The 20,240-nt window shown below is 40.1% G+C and overlaps 2 protein-coding genes across 11 annotated transcripts in view; one reads left to right on the forward strand and one right to left on the reverse strand.

The window, feature by feature from the left end:
• LOC130284639 (uncharacterized) overlaps window positions 1-20,240 on the reverse strand; it is a 271,577-nt gene that overhangs the window by 203,998 nt on the left and 47,339 nt on the right. The gene's annotated exons all lie outside the window — the stretch shown is intronic.
• GULP1 (GULP PTB domain containing engulfment adaptor 1) overlaps window positions 1-20,240 on the forward strand; it is a 1,103,506-nt gene that overhangs the window by 174,385 nt on the left and 908,881 nt on the right. For 5 of the 8 annotated variants that reach the window (XM_056535167.1, XM_056535165.1, XM_056535168.1 and 2 more), the window contains one exon: window positions 10,279-10,321. The gene's annotated coding sequence lies outside the window, so the exon portion shown is untranslated. Of the gene's footprint in view, window positions 1-10,278; window positions 10,322-18,366; window positions 18,489-18,756; window positions 18,920-19,276; window positions 19,438-20,240 lie in introns of all 8 variants that reach the window. The other 3 variants (XM_056535177.1, XM_056535163.1, XM_056535164.1) reach the window with 3 other exon arrangements.

Consider the following 20,240-nt stretch of genomic DNA (forward strand, 5'->3'; position numbering starts at 1 on the left):
TATAGGGCAAAGACGGATTTTATAATTTCATCAGGAAAGCCGAATGATTTCATTGCTTTAGACGCATAAGTCCAGTGGATCCTATCGAAAGCTTTCTCTGCATCTAATGATAAATATATGGATGGATGTTTATTTTTGTTTGACCAGTGAATTAAATCAATTATTTTCCTGACTCCATCATTTGCTTGTCTATTAATCATAAATCCTACTTGGTCATCGTGTATAATGTGGGACAGGACTAGCGAAATTCTATTAGCTAATATCCTAGCATAAATTTTCACATCATTATTTAGTAAGGATATGGGTCTAAAATTAGATGGCCATGACGGATCTTTCCCTGGTTTCGGAAGAGTCACTATAGTCGCCTCTAAAGATTCGTTAGGGAAATGTCCATTCAATTTTGATTCATTGAAGAATTGTTCCAAATAGGGGAGAAGTATGGACTCAAACGTTTTGTAATATTCTGACGTAAAACCATCTGGCCCAGGGGATTTATTTAGTTTCATGGAGGTAATGGCTTCTGATATTTCTTTTGGAGAGATAGGGTTGTTTAGTTCTGTAATGCAATTCTGTGGTAGTTGAGGGAGGTTGCATTTTTTCAAAAAGAGGTCTATTTTGTCAGGGTCTGGTTGTGTTGTTAAGGGGTCATTTGATAAGTTATATAAGGATTCATAATACTTACTAAAGGAATCTGCTATACTTTGTGGGTTTTGTATTTTTTCTTTTGTCTGTGGGTTAATCAGGTGGGGGATTCTAGCTTTAGTGTTGATACCCTTCACTCTCATGGCCATCAATGAAGATGCTTTATTGTAATTACAATAATAATTGTATTTAAGTCTTTTAATCTGTTTATCAAACTTTGCGGACAATAACTCAGCTAATTTTATCCTAACTGCTTTTAGTTTTGTGTTTATATCCAAGTTCTGAGAGTGGTTCGATTTATCTTGGGATTCTAGGGTTGCTATGGATTGGAGAACTTTTTTGATGTTTTCTTTCGTGTTTCTATTGTATCTAGCAGTCTCTTGGATTAATAGCCCTCTTGCATAAGCTTTATGTGCATTCCAGAGGGTTGAGCACTTCGTAGTGGAGTTTACATTAAGCTTAAAGTATTCAGTTAAGTTTTTATAGAGTCTGTTTTTGACCTCTGGTAGGTTCATAATGTAAGAATTATTCCTCCAAATAAATTTATTCTTTGGAAAATCAGGTGTGGAGATAGTTAAGGACAAAGGGGCATGATCGGCCCACGTTATATTGCCAATAGTGCATAATTCAACATCAGAGATTGTATGAATTGTAGTTAGAAAATAATCTATTCTCGAGTAAGACTTGTGTGTCTGAGAGTAGAATGTGTAATCCCTCTCAATTCCGTGTTTACATCTCCAAATGTCGAATAGACCTTCAGTGAATAACCATTTGTTGAGTGTTAGAACTTTTCTTGAACTCTGAGAATTAGAGTCTAGTTTAAAGTCGTTTGTTAAGTTTAGGTCACCGCATATAATTAGTTTTCCTTGTTTAATCTTATTTATTTTTTTCATTAGTTTATTTAAGAACCTTATCTGGCCTGATGCAATTGTGTAGTCCTTATTATTGATTGTGCAGGATACGATAATAAAGCGTCCTAGTGGATCTGTTTCTATTTGTTTCTTATGGAATGTCACAGTGTCTCTAACCAAAATCATGGAACCAGCTTTCTTCGTCGGAGCACAGGACATGAATATATTTGGAAAATGCTTATATTTAAATTTGTTGCTATCTTGATCCCTAATGTGTGTTTCTTGTATACAAATAATATCTGCATTAGATTCCTTAATGTCGTTCCATAGGAAAGTTCTACGTTTATGTGAATTTAGGCCCCTAACATTATGGCTATAAAATTTAAGCGTCATCTATCTGTGTAAGAAAATGATTTGCGTAGAGGAGGTTCTGAGTAGTAGATAATACCTTAGGGAACGTGGAGTGTAGCATTTCAGTTGTAGACGGCTGAGCACCTCGGACCACAGTATGTAGACATCATACCATAATGTCCTAAATAAGTATGGAGAAAATAGAGTGTGAACAACATAAATACAGTAGTTATTATTAAACCAATAGAATGTGATAACTAGAATGAAAAAATAGATAACAATACAGAGCTGATTTAACATGTGCAAGTTGGGGTGAGCTTGCATCCAGAGAGAAAATAAATTTGACATGGGTAGTGACTTCCTAGAATAGATAATCAACAGAGCATCACCACCTCGGATAGATGGTTCAAGTTGGTGTTACAGTTCGTTCCAGGGATTGGTTTTCTTTCAGTGGTGGGAATGGGAAGGGCTCAACCGTTATGTTCCATTGTTCCAATGTCTCTTTGGCTTTGATGGGACAGGTGAGGATATGATTGATGCCGTTTCTCATCACAATGATTTTAGTCGGGAATCCCCATCTGTATTTGAAGCCATTTTTTCTCAAAGCTGTAGTTACAGGGGTGAAATTTCTTCTTGCCGCTAAGGTAGATGGTGATAAGTCTATGAATATCGATATTCCCTTGTATTGGTCTGGAAGGGAACCCGCTTTCCTGTTTGCTGTCAGGATTTTCTCCTTTGTTTGAAAAAATAATAGTCTCGCTATTACATCTCTTGGGACTGAATCAGGTAGGTTTTTTGGTTTGGGCAATCGATGTGCCCTGTCTATGGTGAGCTCAATATCTGAGCATTCTGGAACCAAACATTTGAACATCTTTTGTAGGTATGGGACTATTTCAGGGCTTGAGATACTTTCTGGAACTCCTCTGAACTTTAGGTTATTTCGTCTGTTTCTGTCTTCTAAGTCGATGAGTTTGGCTCTCAGGGATTCTACTTCATCGCAAAGTAGATCTTGGGCGTCTGCTAGTTTGTTATGGGCTGCCACACATTCTCCCATTTTCTTTTCGGTGTGATCAACCCTTTCTCCTAAGGCTTCTACATTTTTATTTATTTCTGCCATTGTGGATTTTGTATCTTTCTGGATCTGACGTCTTAGCAACAGCAGCATATTTTTTACTTCTGTGGCAGTGTCCGAAGATGCTGGCATGTTTTGTAATTGGTCGTCCGGTTCTGTATCTAAATGGATGTTTTCAGATAAGTTTTCTTGGGAGGAAAACTTTTGTTTTTGTTTTTCTGGACTCCGCGATGGGGAAGAGGTAATTGACGAATTTTCATTTTCTTGTAGTGGAGAGTATCTGTTTGACAGAGGAAGGTTTGTATCTTCAGGCTGTTCAATGTGAGTAACTCTTATCCTCTGTGATAGTGGTGTGTTGAGATATCTTGAAGGTTGGGATTTGTTGCCGTATCTGTTAGTGGAGTTTCTTTTTTTGTATGAAGTGGTTTGGAATACTCCGTCTTGTTCTATTTGTTCCATTTTTTTGGAAGCTTCAATTTTCTTTGCGTTTCTTGTATTTGACATATTTCTTGTTTAATTTAGCAGAGGAATGGTAGAAAAGACTTGATAGAATCAGAATAGGGAAGATTCCCGGTGTTATTTGTGTTTAATAAAGCAGTACGTTTTTGCTTAACTTTGAGATAGAATAAATGTTAAATTGTGGTGGTCACTTTCCAGGGGACTGCAGCTGTTTTCAGACTTGAAATGCTCACTGTTGGTATTAAGTCGAAGGTAAGTATTATTCCTAGTTCTCTGTCATACAATTGTAGAAGGTAGAATGTCTCGCAATATATTAAATTTTTTAAAGTAACACTGCTCTTTAGACACCAGTAGAGTGTGTTGACTTGTATAATTTACAGTGAGTTTAAGCGTGCTTGGAAATGACTTGAATAGATAGTAATCCTATATGCTTTTACAGGAGACTTATGCAGAAGCAGAAATGCATTAAATTGTCTGCAAGAGTTATTGGTTGTTCTGTGTAATGCAATTATGGAACAACCGCACGACAGGTGAGATTTCCACAGAACAGTATTCTCAGGTAGTTTGTCTTTTAGTTGGGTAAGGGTAGTGCTTGAATTGAGCTGTTTGCGAATATCTTAAAAGTATGACAGTCTCTTGCAGAAATACTGTAATGTGCAGGGGATTCGTTATATATAGGCAGTAGTTATTATATCATGAATAACTGGAAATAGAGCAGACTCACGCTGCAGGGAGGAAGGGAGCTGCTGTGTATATGCTTCTTAGATAAACAAATGGTGGCTGTAAAGGAGGTCTGAATGGAGCTGGTTAATGTCAGCTGTACTGTTATCTGTTCAGTGTAACCAGCTGTAGTGAGGTGGGAGATCACAGGAGGGTTCAGAGGTTAATGGAGGCACTTAGTGGAGTTGTTGTTATCTACTCTGCTGGCAGGCAGAACAGCTCCGTGTTGTGTGTGAGAGACACTGCCTCTGATCTCAGTAGACGGAGTGCTGTGTGGTGCTTCAGCACTATCTCACACGTGCCTGGAGCTCCCTAGGTAAAATGGCTCCCGCAGAAGAACACCACTGTGCAGCAAAGCACTCAACAGGTATAGTACAGGAAGAATATAGGTAAACTCACAGTTCTTAAGTTGGTCTCCTGTGTTTGCTGTGCTTCTTTTCCTCAGCTGCTCCCTTACTTTCTCCTCTGTCAATGTAGTGCTGGTGTCTCACAGCTCCTGTTCTTAGGAGCTATGCCTGAGCCCTCAGCCTGGGTCGGTCTGCAGTGCTTGCTTTTATTATTCAGTCAATGTAGCCCAAAGTTGGCAGGAAAGGTCCTGAGCTGATCCTGGGTCCCCAGAACAAATTTGGAGTGAATCCGAGTTAAAATGCCAGTTTTGTGACGCTTTTAGGAATTCTCAGTCACAGGAGCTCAGCTACATGCTTGCAGCAGGCTCCTTACCCAGGCCACGCCCCCGATAACCCCTTTAAGGATGGCATTAATGGGGGGGGGGGGGGGTGGTTTGGACTGAAGGTCTTCTGTGTGTGTGTGTGTGTGTGTGTGTGTAAGTTAAAGGATGCATTGTGTGTTAAGAGAGGGTTTGTGGGGTCGGAAAGATGCTGAGCCTTGCAGAGAATGAAAGGAGTATTTTTTTTTAAATTATATTTAACTATGTATAATAATTCTTTAAAAAAAAAAAATATATATATATATATATATATATTTTTTTTTTCTTCCTTATAAGGGTATACCCCCTCCCTGTTTCTCACCTGTGCCAGATAGGAGGGGCAGCACATTCCCTGGTTGTCCATCCTATGTTCCCCCAGCAGCCTCTATAGTGAAGAGGGGGTCAACACACATAATCTTTCACTTTCTGCATCTTCTCTCTGCAACTATTGTGAGTCTGGCCTTTAAAGGGGTACTCTGCCGGAAAACATTTCTGTTTAAATCAACTGATGCCAGAAAGTTAAACAGATTTGTAAATCACTTTTATTTCAAAATCTTGATCCTTCCAATACGTATCAGCTGCTGTATATTACAGAGGAAGTTCTTTTCTTTTTAAATTTCCTTACTGCCTGACCACAGCACTCTCTGCTGACACCTCTGTCCATGTCAGGAACTGTCCAGAGCAGGATAGGTTTGTTATGGGGATTTGCTCCTACTCTGGACAGTTCCCAAAATGGACAGAGGTGGAGCAAAGAGCACTGTGGTCAGACAGAAAAGAAATCCAAAAAGAAAAGAACTTCCTGTTGAGCATACAGCAGCTGCTAAGTACTGGAATGGTTAAGATTTTTAAATAGAAGTAATTTACAAATCTGTTTAAAGGGTTTATCCGCCATAAGGTGATTTTAGTACGTACCTGGCAGGCAGTAATGGACATGCTTAAGAAGGATATGCGCTTGTATTGGGGCTAAATGGCTATGTTGTGAGATAGCTTTTTGTGAACTTGTATTTCCTGTTTGACTTTTCTTTTTTTGACTACAAATCCCACAATTCCATTTTCCTCCCTCCCACACATCAGCCACCCCACCCATTGAAACATAAATGAGCTGCATCCATCAAAAGACCTGTGGTTTTCAATCAGAGTGCCTACAGCTGTTGCATTAGTTGCAGATTGATCCCTACACCCATTGAAGCAGACAGGCTCCCTGTCATCAGCTGACTAGTGAGTCAGGTCTTGGCCGCATTGCAAGCTGGGAAAAATCTGAGTCATTTTCTATGCTGATAAAAATAAATATTGGAGTGAAAATCACAGAATTGTGAGGAAACCATCACACACAGGTACATACACTATATTATGAACTACACTAACTTTACAGCCCCTATAGCATAGTCAAATAAAAAAAAATCCTGGAATACCCCTTTAACTTTCTGGCATCAATTGATTTTAAAAAAATGTTTTCCGGGCGGAGTACCCCTTTAACATAACTGGGGACTTACAATAGCTGCAAGAAGCAGAAGATTGTTTGTGCTTTGCCCCCTCTTCACTAATTAAGCTGCCAAGGACCACAGTTGCATATATACATACAGTGATGTTCAGTGATATTGATCTTTAGAAATTGGCTGACCAATTACTCGATTATGAAAATAGTTGACAACTATTTTCATAATCGATTAGTTGCTGATTAATTGATTAATTGTTCCAGCCCTAAACCGACTCAACTGATGGAAAAGATATAAGTTCCATTATATATATTAACCCTTAAGGACTCAGCCCATTTTCATCTTAAAGGGGTATTCCAGGCCAAAACTTTTTTTTATATGTCAACTGGCTCCGGAAAGTTAAACAGATTTGTAAATTACTTCTATTAAAAAATCTTAAACCTTCCAATAGTTATTAGCTTCTGAAGTTGAGTTGCTGTTTTCTGTCTAACTGCTCTCTGATGACTCACGTCCCGGGACGTGACATCATCATTGAGCAGTTAGACAGAAAACTACAGAAGCTAATAACTATTGGAAGGATTAAGATTTTCTAATAGAAGTAATTTACAGATCTGTTTAACTTTCTGGAGCCAGTTGAAATATAAAAAAAAGTTTTTGCCTGGAATACCCCTTTAAGGACGCAGCCAATTAAATGTTTGCGTAGTGTTCGCCCTCTAAAATTCATATCTCTTTTATATTTCCATTCCCAGACCCATATGAGGGCTTGTTTTTTGTGTGACCAGTTGTACTTTGTAATGACATCACTCATTTTACCCTAAAATGTATGGTAAACCCCCCCCCCCCCAAAAAAAAAAAAAAAATTTGTGTTAGGAAATTTAAACGAATATCATAATTTAGCAAATTTGGGGGGTTTTGCTTTTCGTGCTGTACAATTTACGGTAAAAAATACACGTTTTCTTTATTCTCTGGGTCAATCCGATTAAAATGATACCCATGGTTACATACATTTCTATTATTCTACTGCTTTTAAAAAATCTCTAACTTTTTTTTTTTTTTACAAAATCAGTATGTTTAAAATTGACCTATTTTGACCACCTATAACTTTCTTATTTTTCCATATTCAGGGATGTGTGAGGGCTCATTTTTTGCGCCATGATCTGTAGTTTGTTTTGTTTCAGATTTGCGTATATGTGACTTTTTGATCGCTTTTTATAAAAAAATTTGACTTTTTTTTTATGTTTACGCCGTTCGCCGTTGGGGGTCATTAACATTATATTTTTATAGTTCGGACATTTACGCACGCAACGATACCAAATATGTTTATTATCTATTGTTTTTTTTACACTTTTATGTATTAAACTGGGAAAAAGTTTGATTTTAAACTTTATTGGGGGAGGGGATTTTTCACACCATTGGATGAGTCAGCCATACTTTTGTATCTTGGACATGGCTTTGCCGATGGATTGTTGGCGGAATGATTGACTAAAAGTAGGAGGAGCAGGAGGATATGACACACAGCTCCCTTCGGCTGAGGTGGTTGAGCCTTGGCTGGCTGATAGAGGGAATGGCGAGCCACTGGGCAATGCAGCAGGCTGGACCACTACATTGGAGCCACGGTTCTCCCAGACCGCTTTATGGTGGCGAAGCATATGTTGACGCAGTGCAGTGGTGCCAACATTGGGACCTTGGCCACGCTTCACCTTCTGCCGACAAATCTTTCATGTGGCTATGTGAACCTCCACCGGATGCTTGATGAAAAACTGCCACACCGCCGAGTAGCTGATTTTCCCACCAACAGTCTGCACTAATTGACTGCTACTGCCGCCGTCTCCAGGAACCCCTGTTCTACTACCTCCCGGGAAGGTAGGCTGCCGCGAAGCAGGTGGTCTCCCCCGGGAACGTTTGGCTCCAGAATTTCCAATTTTGCCACCATGCTTACTGCCAACCATACTACCACCTTGCTGGCTCAGCTGCTGCCTCACGGGCAACCTGCACCTCTCTTCTCCTGATGATGATGATGAAGCTCCTTCTACACCAAACAAATTGCGATTGGCTTCATCATCACCAACAAGTGTCTGCACGTCACTGATGTCCTCCTCAGGTTCCTCAACAATGTCTGCTTCAGGACCCTGAACGCTGGCAACACCGCCTCCCACGTCACTCTCCTCATCACTGCTTGCCCACCTAGTGGGGGAAGCGGCAGATGTCTCCTCCACTTCTAGGCTGGGTAGTAGCTGCTGACTGTCCTCTATTAGATCGCCCTCACTGAATAGTGGAGCTGAACCCACAGCATAAGATACTTCTTTAGGGGAGGGAACAGCATAGGACAGAGGCAATCGGAGGACAAAGACTGCTCCCGGGACATGCCAACTGAGTGTTGTGTCTGAGGAACCCACCGACTGTTGACTGGGGGTATCAGATGCCACTTGTGATGAAGTGGATGACCGTGTTAACCAATCGATGATGGCAGATGGTTTGCTGGTCGAGACACGACCGCTAAATGATACCAGGAGCTCAGGCCTCTCGCTGCGATTCCTGCTGCCACTCGCCCCTAGTCTGCTGCAACCTCTGTCTGAGGAATTTAGGCCTCTGGCACTTCTCTGTGCACGTCCTGGAACTTCTCTGCCTGACATACTTAATGCGTATATGAGGGGAGTACAATACGCTTCGCTACGCTTAAAACAGTATTTGTCTAGAACAGCAGCAGGTGTGTACCATTGTCTGTCCTTTCACATTATCTAGGCCTTTGACAGATTAACGGGTACAAAATAGTACACTACTTAGATGTAGGTGTGTGGTATGCACTTATAAGGGCAGAAAAATACGCTACAGTGCGTACAGTACGCTATTGCTCTCTATAAATATATCTTTTGACACTAAACATTTTAGTAATAGTTAAAGTCGCAGACAAGCAGCCAAGGCAGCATAGAGCAAGCTACTTAAATGGTGGGCAGAAAATATTGGTCCTACAGTGCTTCAAAAAATGAACCCGCAGGTGGGAAAGGCTAGAGAGATGGCAAACAATTTTATATTATGGTGATATGAATGTCTTTTTAACAAGAGGTCTATTTTATTGTATTGGGCAGATTAAAGTGTAGCATTTGTTAGTATGTGTCAGTATAGTGTTACTTTGCATTGGACGAATGAACATGGGTACTTATATTCAACAGATATGGGAAGCGTTTTTGGAGGGACTCACAACAGCATGTTGTACAGATGTAATTATTATTTGGACAACAAAGATGTCCCAATGTAATGGGGACTGTTATGGACAGGTAAATGACATGGGAGGGGAGGAAGGGAGGTAGGGGGAAAAAGAGGGGAATCAGGGGAAGGGAATGGGAGTGAATTATGCACTGACACATTTTTAAAAGTGAGAGTGTTAGCATATAAGTTCCACAGCTTATTTTAGTCCAAAAGGCTACAATGTCTGGAGGCTGTAAATCCAGAACATTTCTTTGCGAGACAAAGTCTGGAATCTATTTTTATTTTCCAGTGGAATATGTTCCAGCGGTGTGATGAAAAATGTTGCAGCTTCTCCATCATGTGCCAAGGTAAAATGCCTAGATAGGCCATGTTGCATAAGGGTTGTGTGGTCCGTCCAATATATTGTTTTTTGCAGTGGCATTCTATAAGATAGATGACAAAATCAGTTTGGCAAGTGAGATGCAGTTAAATAGGGAAAGATTCCCCCGAATGTGTACTGGAAAAGGTTTTGCTTCCATGATTTATTGTTTTACAACACAAACACCTTGATTTTTCACATTTGAAGACTCCAGGATTCCCCTTTTTTGAAAGATCCTTTGGGGGTGGATGGTGGTATTTCAAATTGCTTGGGGCAATCATTCCTTTGATGGTGGGGGCCCGTCCGAAAGTTAGGCCAGGATTTTTTGGTTGGATGTTGGTCAAATAAGGGTCGGATAACAGTATCTGCGAATGTTTTTTAAGAATTTTCCTAATATTTAGCTGACCTGCTGAATACATAGTGATGGAGTTACATTTGTATTTATCTCCTTTAACAATTTTTCTTTTTTTCTCTAGGATGAATGATTCTGAATCAAGTTTATCCAGGCAGTCATCCTGGGTGAGTATATATGTTTTTTCATAAGATTTATTTACCAGGTCTTTTGGATATCCCTTTGCCATGAACCGAGAATTTAGGGTATTCGATTGTTCAAAAAAGTGGACTAATTTGTACAGTTCTTTCTAACCCTTTTGAATTGCCCAAATGGGATATTCTGTTTCCACTTTTTGTAGTGTCCACTTGCAAAAGGTATATAACTGGGAGCTGGGAGGAGGAGCATGTGAGCGGACGCACACAAGCACGCCGCTCACCTCCACCTGTGAGAATGCTGCGATAGCCGGGATGCAGAGCTGAGTCCCCCGGGGTGTCGGCATGTGCGGGAAGCTAAGTCCTCTGTTGTCTGAGGATTAATGTCGGGAAAGGATCGCTGACAGTGTGGATGTGGTGCCGGGAGCTGAGGACGCCGGAGAGCGGAGGTTTTGAAGCGCTGGGACCAGGGAATGGAGCTGCAGGAGGAAGACTGTGGTAGCAAGTAAGCAGGAGGGGGAACTGTTGAGTGTGAGCAGTGGCTGGGGCATCCAGGCAAGCGAGAGGTGTGAAGCCAGGAGGATGACATTGGTGTGAACTGCTAACACTGAAGACAAGGTCAGACCTGGGCCATTAATTAGTTTGCTAAGAGGCACTAAATGTTATGGGAGTTTATCCACTGGATTGGGAGGTCCTTTTGGGTGTTTTGGGTTGGTCTGCAGGTCTGAGAAGCAGCAAAATATTGGTCCAGACATGCTGTTATATTGGGAAGAGATCTGGCCTGAGGTTAAAACTGCGCTGGATCTGCTCGACTGGCTTTAAATTTGCTTGGGACTGCATAGTTCTAAATTGTTCTAAATCTGCTGTGGACTGTATAGTTCTAAGTGGTTATAAAATTGCAAAGTTCTAAATTGTTTTTTTCACTGGGACCTGTGTATAATAGTTGCAGATTGTAAATATATATATGTAAATTAAGGATATTACATCTTCAATAATTTTTGATAAAGCTATGATGGGATGCAGAAATGTAGGGAAAGATGGAAAGGAGGATGGTGCTAAGAGATCTGGTATAGGAATTAAAGTAAGAGAGAAAGAGAAAGGTGAGGGAGCGGTTGGAGGGGTAATGGAGAAATTTTTGTCTCCAGCAGTCAAAAAAAAAACATCAAGAGAATAGATTTGATCCAGAGGAGGAGGTAGATTATGAGGGTCCAGGAAGGGAATCTTCGGAAATCTTGAATAAAATTTTGGAAGGGGTGCAGAGGGCTAATGAATCCCTAATCGAGGTCCAGGGGAATTTAGGAGAAGTAAAGGTAGATATATCTCTGATAAGGGATGATATTAAGAAAATGGCAGAAAGAATGGGAGAAGTCGAGCAAAGAGTAGGCAAGGTAGAAGAGAAGGCTAAAAAATCAGTTAAGTTAAAAAGAGTTTGCCAACAGATGACGGACAAGGTTAGGGATTTGGAGGATAGAAGTAGGCTTTCGAATATTAGAGTCTTTGGCATCCCAGAAAAGGCAGAAGGAGAGGATTGTAATAGATATATGGAAAAGTGGTTGAGAGAAACTTTTGGAGGAGGGGGCTTGCTGGAGACAATGGTAAAAGAGAGAGCGCACATAGTTCCTTTTCATTCCCCTCCACCGGGAGCTAGGCCCCGAGCTATGCTGATAAAATTGGTATCCTCAGCAGATAGGGATTACATTATAAGAAGGGCGAGAAGGAATACAGAGACATTGTTTGAAGGTAGTAAGGTGGGAATATTCTCGGATTTTTCAAAAAAAACGCAGCAAGCAAGGATGAATTTTTTACAGGTTAAAAAAACATTAAGAGTGGAGGAAATAAAATATTCATTGATATTCCCGGCCAAATTGAGAACAGAGTACAAGAATCAAACACTTTTTTTTACGACACCAGCAGATGCAACGGAGTGGCTGGATAACGAAGCGATTAAATAGTTGTCCCTTTAAAGGGGTACTCCGGTGCTTAGACATCTTATCCCCTATTCAAAGGATAGGGGATAAGATGCCTGACCGCTGGAGTCCCGCCGCTGGGGACCCCCATGATCTTGCACGCGGCACCCTGTTTGTAATCAGTCCCCGGAGCCTGTTCGCTCCGGGTCTGATTACGTGCGACCACAGGGCCGACGGCGTGTGACGTCACGCCTCCGTCCCCGTGTGACGTCATGCTCCGCTCCTCAATGCAAGCCTATGGGAGGGGGCGTTATAGCTGTCACACGCCGTCGGCCCTGTGGTCGCCCGTAAACAGACCCAGAGCGAACACGCTCCGGGGACTGATTACAAACAGGGTGCCGCGTGCAAGATCACGGGGGTCCCCAGCGGCGGGACTCCCGCGGTCAGGCATCTTATCCCCTATCCTTTGGATAGGGGATAAGATGTCTAAGCACCGGAGTACCCCTTTAATAATATTTTTTTTCTTATGCAATTGTTTTAAGTATGGCGTGGTCAGGTGGAGGTTTGGCTCAGTAGAGAGGTAAGGGGAGAGTGAACCATGTGGGGGGGGGGGGGGGGGGTTGGCACTAGCGTTTTTCTTTTTTTTTTTCCTTGTACAAAAAGCCAAAAGTTAGATGGTAAATATATTGGTATGGAACGTTAGATGATTATCAGAAAGAGAGCTGCAGTGTTCAGGGTAATAGCAAAACATCTGCCTGGGGTGGTCTGCCTTTTAGAGACCCACTTAAATAAGGAAAAAATTATGATGTTAAACCGTAAATGAATAGCTCAATCATACCACTCAATGTACTCTAATTATTCAAGGGGGGTAAGTGTGATGATACATAAAGGGAAACAGATGGAAGTGTTAGAGAATAGAATTGATAGGGAAGGAAGGTATGTGTTCTTGATGATAGAATGGGAGGGAAAAAATGATTGGGCCTTCATTTATATTCCACCCCCTTTAAATTTTTCAGTTCTGTTGAGCCTATGTAAATTTTTTAAAGATATGGGGAATATCCCAGTACTAATTATGGGTGATTATAATACAGTGATTCTAGATTATTTGGATAGATGGAGAAAAAAATTAATAAAGGGAAAAATATCTAATTCGGGGCTGGGGAAATTTTTAGATGAAATGGGGTGGAAGGATTTATGGAGGATCCAAAACCCAGAAAAAAAATTATACTCATGCTTAAATAAATCTAAACAAACTTTGTCTAGAATAGATATGACAATAGGATCGCAGGATATGCTAAGGGGAGTGAAAGAAGTTAAATATTAGCCTAGAAGCGTCTCAGACCACTCACCAATGCTGATAAAATTGTATAGTAACAAGAGAAAACACGGAAGAGGACTATGTGTAAGTCCATACTGGTTAGAGATATGGGGGAAGAACCATACATAGTGGGAAATTTCTCAGAATTTTTTTTATCTTAATGAGGGGACAGCCTCGGGTAATGTGTTCTGGGACGCAGCAAAGGCTTATATAAGTGGATTAAAGGGTTTATCCAGGAAAAACTTTTTTTTATATATCAACTGGCTCCAGAAAGAAATCAGATTTGTAGATTACTTCTATTAAAAAAAATATTAATCCTTTCAGTACTTATGAGCTTCTGAAGTTAAGGTTGTTCTTTTCTGTCTAAGTGCTCTCTGATGACATGTGTCTCGGGAACCGCCCAGTTTAGAAGAGGTTTGGGGATGTGGTTCTAAACTGGGCGGTTTCCGAGACACGTGTCCTCAGAGAGCACTTAGACAGAAAAGAACAACCTTAACTTCAGAAGCTCATAACTACTGAAAGGAATAAGATTTTTTATTAGAAGTAATTTACAAATCTAGGTAATAAGAAAAGAGGATGGCACTCACCCAGGATTGTAGCTTCAAACGTTATTTATTCTGTGAACACAGTGGCGGTGTCGGACAGGTGAGAGGACAGGAACGCCGAGGGCCTCAGCGTGCAGATAACAGCTGTGTCGTACTTCCGTACTTCGTCAGACCATCAGTAGGAAGTACGGAAGTACGACACAGCTGTTACCTGCATGCTGAGGCCCTCGGCATTCCTGTCCTCTCACCTGTCCGACACCGCCACTGTGTTCACAGAATAAATAACGTTTGAAGCTGCAATCCTGGGTGAGTGCCGTCCTCTTTTCTTACTACCTGGATTATTGGATATGCTTGCTTTATCTGGACTGAGCACCATATGGAACAGTTGTAGCTTCTGATATCCACCTGTTAGCTTTGTAATTGCCGCATATACAGCAGTGCCGGTTTCTGAACCTGTAGTTCGCTATAATTTACAAATCTGTTTAACTTTCTGGAGCCAGTTGATATATAAAAAAAAAAGTTTTTTCATGGATAACCCCTTTAATGATGGAAAGAATGGCAAGGATAAAGAAGAGGGCAAGAGAAAATGAGGAGGCAATGAAAGTACAGATAGAAGTTAAAAGAGATCCTATATACACACTTGAACATCAATTCCATACGTTAATAATAAACTTTATTGAGAACATCATTAGATAAAAACAATTAAAAAGGACAGTATAGCCAGACAAAAATGGAGTTGGTAAGGTAGGTAATATATCATAAATTAGCATAAATGCATAAATGCAAAACATGACATAGTTATTCCTATCTAAAGAGTAGGGCCACCAGTACAACAAAAATTATAAGTTACACATATCAGTCATGTAAAAATTGCACAGATAACAATACCTAAGTAAGGAGGTCACTGAATAGATGGCCTCCAGCGAGTGGTCAGGAAGAAGGGTAAAGGCGAATAATAGTGTGCAAATAAGAGCTCAAAAGAACTGCGGGATAACAATCAATGCCCGCCCGTCTTGAGCACAAAAAGCAGCATTACCATGAAGCTTCCCCACTCACAGAGCACAAGCTAGGAGACATAGACAGTGTACCTACCCACACAACACCAGCACCCCAACGTCGTTTCGCCGTTTGGCTTCCCTAAGTGCTCTCTGAGGACACGTGTCTCGGGAACCGCCCAGTTTAGAAGCACATCCCCAAACCTCTTCTAAACTGGGCGGTTCCCGAGACACATGTCATCAGAGAGCACTTAGACAGAAAAGAACAACCTTAACTTCAGAAGCTCATAAGTACTGAAAGGATTAAGATTTTTTTAATAGAAGTAATCTACAAATCTGATTAACTTTCTGGAGCCAGTTGATATATAAAAAAAAGTTTTTTCCTGGATAACCCCTTTAATCCACTTATATAAGCCTTTGCTGCGTCCCAGACCACATTACCCGAGGCTGTCCCCTCATTAAGATAAAAAAAATTGTTATCTGTGCAATTTTTACATAACTGATATGTGTAACTTATAATTTTTGTTGTACTGGTGGCCCTACTCTTTAGATAGGAATAACTATGTCATGTTTTGCATTTATGCTAATTTATGATATATTACCTACCTTACCAACTCCATTTTTGTCTGGCTATACTGTCCTTTTTTATTGTTTTTATCTAATGATGTTCTCAATAAAGTTTATTATTAACATATGGAATTGATATTCAAGTGTGTATATAGGATCTCTTGTTAGTTACTAACACACTCGACTCAAAATATATTGGTATTATTTTGCCCTTTCTTTGGATCTATACAGATAGAAGTTGCAGAGGGGGAATATAGATGTTCAAGAGCACTAGAAGACAAAGAGAGGTGGATAAAGGCGACAAAGGACTATGAGGATTTTATTAGCAACCAAGCAGTTAAAATTATGAATAGAGTATATAGACAGAGATATTGTGAGAGGGGCAGACCAGGGAAGTTTCTGGCAAAAATGATTGAGGATAACACAACCAAAGTAGTAATAAAAGCAATAAGAGACAGCCAAGGAGTAATAAGAAATTAGCAAAATGAAATTGCAGAGATCTTTTTGCAATATTATAGGGAGTTGTATAAGATACAAGGAGAGGTAGATATTCCTACAATTGAGAAATTTATAACAGAATGTGGTCAGCCAAAAGTAACAAAGGAGATGATGGAGGGGTTAGGAGCGGAAATTAGTAAAGATGAGATAAGAACAATAATAAGGTAGGCCCCGAAAGCTAAGGCAGTGGGCCCAGATGGATTCCCGTTCGAGTTATATAAGATATTTGGAAAGATACTGGTCCGAAATTGGTGGTATCATTTAATGAAATATTTAGAGGTGGTGAACTGCCAGAGTCTATGAATAAAGCCGTAATCATTTTGATTTTGAAACCAGGTAAAGATGCAGTGGAACCAGGGTCATACAGACATACAGACTGATTTTGCTGTTAAATACAGACATGAAGATTCTGGCCAGGCTGTTGGCAAACAGACTGGCCCGAGTGATTTCGGGTTTGATAGATAAGGACCAGTGCGGATTTAGACAGGGGTTTAGTATGGCAGATAACATAAGGAGACTTGACACTGTCAAGGCGTTTGACAGGGTGGAGTGGCCCTACTTGTGGAAAGTATTAGAAGCCTTCGGCCTAGGTAAGAGATTTATAAGATGGATGAGAATTCTCTATCAAAAGCCAATGGCGGTGATTCTAGTAAATGATGAGGAAACAGAGTGCTTCCCACTCACTAGAGGAACAAGGCAGGGCTGCCCTCTCTCCCCCTACATCTTCTCCCTTGGCAATAAAGATCAGGAAGATGGAGGAGATGGAGGGGTTTGGATGTCGGGGGAGAGAGGATAACATATCATTGTTTGCTGACAATATTCTAATGTATGTCGCCAATACAGAGGATATATTGGACAGGTTAATAACGAGTGGAAAATGTTGGCAAGCTGTCAGGCTTCAAGTTAATTGGGAAAAAACTATACTTCTCCCATTGAAGGGAAAAATAGAGCATAGTAAGTTAAAGGTTTTGGAAGAACATGAATCTTTTCAATATTTGGGTATTGCAGTCTCCAAAGATGTTAAAAAATATGTACAATTGAATCTTGATCCTTTGTTGCAGAAAATAGGGGCCAAATTTAAAATCTGGTGTGGACTTCCATTAAATATGGCCGATAGAATTAGCTTAATAAAAATTCTGCCTCAATTACAGTACGTTCTGTTAAATAGCCCAATTTGGTTTGGAGTAAGATTTTTCAAACAAATAGAGTCCCTATTGAGAGACCTTGTCTGGAAGGGGAGAAAACCGAGAATTAAGTTGCAGCACTTAATGAAAGATGAGAACAGCGGAGGATTGGCAGTTCCGGATTTTAGATCCTATTTTTTGGCCGCACAACTATCTCATATAATTAGATGAAAGGAAATGGACTATTTGAAGAAAGTGATGAGTAGTAGGGGTAAAATGTGTGAAAATATATGGGAGTGGTTAGAAGGTGGGTTGTTAGACACTGTAGAAAGAATGGGGGAACCCTAATAGAATTGGCATAGCAATTGTGGGAGGTAGTCAAGAAAGTTGTTTCACAGAAAGGGGTGACACGATATACACCTTTATTTGATAATAAAATTTTAGGAAATCACTAAAAGTCAAACAAAAGAATTCTGGTATAAGTATAATATAAGATTTGTGGCACAAATATTTGAGGGAAACGAGTTAAGGGCATTTCATAGTATAAGTAGGGAATATGGAATCCCTGAGAATCAGGGGTATCAATATTTCCAATTAAAACAGGCGGTGAGTAAAATAAATAAAAAAGTTGTTTGTGGTAAAAGAAGAACCATTAATGAAAGAGATGATGGAGAAAGAGATTAGTAAAAAAGTGACATCTAAAATGTATAAAGAATTAAGGAGGGTACAGGATGATAGTGCGGTTCATAATAGTCAACGACAGTGGGAGAATTAATTAGGTGTAATAAGTGCAATAGAGTGGGAAAATAGTTGGGGTGGGCCAAGAGAGCAATATGTAACAGAAATCACAGGGTGACACAATTTTTTTATTAATAAGAGACAATTGTAATGCTTGGGTCCCGCAGCCTGTCTGATACCGCTCTGTTTATAGTGGAGGGAGAAGAGGTGGTAGAAGAGTTATCGATTAAACAACTAGTCTATATATGTCCTTTTGATTTTTTGCTGAGGGAGGAGGGGGGTTAGAAAAGAGAAGGGAGGAATAGGGAAGAGGAAAGAAGGATAAAAGGAGAAGAATTAAGAAGAGAAAAATCCTATTCTTTTTTCTCCCTTTTTGTTTTGTTTAGGATGTTAGAAGAGAGAGAAGTGAATAATGAGAGAAAAAGGCAACGAAAATAAAGAAAGTGCTGAATCAGTTAACCGAACAATTCCAAAACCCTTTGGTTCCCCGCTACCTCGACAGACTAGGGTGAGTTAAAAACCACCCTGGAAGGTGGGGGTGTAGTCAGTCAGAGACCTAGGCCTGAGAAAGGTGCAGTCTAGTGCTGGCAAGTTGGGGAAATAAGGGAAATACAAACGGAACACTAAAAGAAAGAAAAAAGAAAAATAAATAAAGAGGTCTTATGTATGAATAAATGTCTGAAAAGAAAGGGAAAAAGGGAAAAATAATAATTTATTTGTATTTATTTTTTTATTTTCTATAATATTTTTTTTTCTTTCTTCTCTCTCCCCCCTAGATATGATCTCCCCTACTCCATATATTGTTGGTGGACCTTTCCCTCCTTTAGGAGAAGGGTTGTTACTTTTTGGAGCACATGCTTGGTATTAGAAAAGGGAACGGAGATAGGTGGGAGGGGGAGGGAGACAGATGGAGGAGGGGCTGCGGGACGCAAGTAAAAGGTAAATATTGTAATGGGTAGGTCAAGGGGAAAGGAGTGAAAATCATAAATAATGTTTTTCTGAAAGATTTAAGTGTAGTAAGGATGTCATTTTCGTGTTTTTTTTTTGCTGTTCTCATCTGTAATTATATTGAGGTTAAAATAAAAGGTTTAAAAAAGAAAAGAAAAAACAAAACAGAAAAAGGGTTATAATTGTTAGAATCAACCTTCTTAAAGAAGGTTGACGTATTGAATTTGCTGTCTTGGTGAGTGATCCTTAAATCCAAAAATTCTATTGATTCTGTGAAAAAGGAGGGGGTGAAAGTTAAACCCCAATTATTTTCATTTATTGCAGTAACTAATAGTGTAATTTTGTCAGGGGGGCCGCGCCATAGGAGGAACAGGTCATCTATATACCTCTTGTATACCACTACATGATCTTGAAATAGGGAGTTGGACTTGATGACCGTGATCTGCTGCGGCAGGACCTGCTCAGCCAAGTGAAGCCGGAACATTTTCCCTGTTCACTACACCAGGGGGGTAAAGTATCTTAAAAGAAACTAAATTTAAATTTACTTTCAATTTTATACTGGTACCGCTACTGACAATTATATGTAATTTGTGAAGCTCTGTAGGTACAAGCTTTTTCTCCCACCACTTCAGCCATTCTGAACATTTCACTCCCGCAAAACACTCTCCCATCATCTATGTGACCCAACTCCCATCTGTTTAAGAATATATGATCACCATGTGTAGCCAGAGCGTGCCCCTAACAGGATGTGCTGATAGGAAGTCTGACAAAATGAATCACTGCGGTGAATACCGCAATCCAGTAACACACAGACTTCTATTGGTATAAGTTGCGAACATTGTAAAAAAAGAGTTTATATCATACTAAGGAACACAGAAGAATTTTCTCCCACTTTTATGAACTTTTTTACTTTGTATTGTATGGATCTTATGTTATGTAATATTTAAACATGGTTTTCGCGGGCTTGTCGACTATAAAAGGCACGTTATTTTCAACTTTTAATCAGGAAACCTGACGAAGATGGGGTCCAGCCCTTCGAAACTCGTTGTTTCACCTGCATGCTTTGAATAAATATTTTTTTTATTTTTTAAAGTCCATATTTGGTTGGTTATTTGCCCAAATCAAGACACAGACCTCCTGGAGGAGAGCGCCACAGCAGACACCAATTTTTGGGAGTATTCTTCACCCCATCTGCTATAACTGTCTAAGTAAATGGGATAGGAGAAGGAAAAATTGACCTATTTTCTCAATAGTTACTCTGGATGCATCAAGTGAGAAAGCTGGAATGATAGTACCGTATACATGTCACTCA

Source organism: Hyla sarda, chromosome 8, assembly GCF_029499605.1.
Source record: "Hyla sarda isolate aHylSar1 chromosome 8, aHylSar1.hap1, whole genome shotgun sequence".
In the NCBI taxonomy this organism is placed as follows: Eukaryota; Metazoa; Chordata; class Amphibia; order Anura; family Hylidae; genus Hyla; species Hyla sarda.